Here is a 1,250-nt window from a genome sequence, read left to right on the forward strand (position 1 = left end):
TTATTAGCTGCATTTACCTATATAGAAGGCTTATTAGTACTGTTAACTCCTTAAGCAAATAGTACACCTTAAAAGTCAGTTGATTGCTAATATTCTCCTTGTCAAAGATCCTGCTCATTACCAAAGAATTCTCAATAGGCCTCTTAAAAAAAAAAAAGAACATATTCTATATCTAAATAAAAACACTATCACATGGAAATCTTGCAACACACGCCTACAACACACACCTGGATGCACAGACTTTCCCAGGAGTCCATCTTGTACATCTATGCTCCTATAGTTACTATGTTTTTAGTGGGACCCCTTAAGCTAAACATGCAGGCCAAGTAGTATCCTGGCCCTAGAAGAACATAGTATCTTCACTTTCCCGAAGGAGATTTCCTGGTTGGTTCTCAGTGGGGTGTACTCGCGCTCCCTAATCTAAGTTCACTTGTAGGTCAGTTTGCTTCTGATTCAATGACCTCACCTCCTTCACGGGAGCTACCTTCCCTTCAAAGAGCTGCTCTCGGAAAATCACACAGGGGACATACCCACGGCAGAGCAAATTTTCCAGACCCAAAGGGCAGCATCTCCACTGTGCATTGTTCTCAACACCTCCTGTCCTGGCTGGGGACCAGTCTTAGAAACACGGGCTAGTAGAAGTAGGAATAACTCCTCCGCAGAATGCCTACTTTCCTACATCTGATTAATCAGTTTTCCGAAACTTAAGTGTTTATGCTTGAGGCAGGATTCTTTTTCTTTTTATACTTGGCGAGTCTCACAAGACTGGTCAGATATAAGTTAGCGAGGTCTCTGTGGCGTGATCATTTCAGCACAGCACCATCCAGCATTCCCTTTCCTCATCCTAATTTTCTTGATTCATGGGAGTTCTGCTCATTCCAATGCTTGGGACCTCTTTAGCTGGTCCTAATTTCCATGATTTGGATAGACTGATTCTATTTTGTCAGTTAATAATAAATGATTATCTACCCCTGCTACACCTCTGCCAAGAGCTTTTTCCAGAAACTACTTTATAGTTATTATCTAATCTTTATAAAACCATGAAGGAAGTGTTCCCATCTAACAGATGGTAAATGATTAAGGAACCGAGAGTTACGGAACCTGCTCAAGGTGACAGGGCAGTTCAGTGATGAAATAATAGCAAGAGTTCATTTTCTGTGGGTCAATCAGCAAGCCTCATAGCATTGTATGACTGTACATTTCTCACAAACAATTCAATGGCTCAGTAACACCAAAGTGTATATTTGTAC

This window comes from Microtus ochrogaster, unplaced genomic scaffold (genome assembly GCF_000317375.1).
Source record: "Microtus ochrogaster isolate Prairie Vole_2 unplaced genomic scaffold, MicOch1.0 UNK2, whole genome shotgun sequence".
Classification (NCBI taxonomy): domain Eukaryota; kingdom Metazoa; phylum Chordata; class Mammalia; order Rodentia; family Cricetidae; genus Microtus; species Microtus ochrogaster.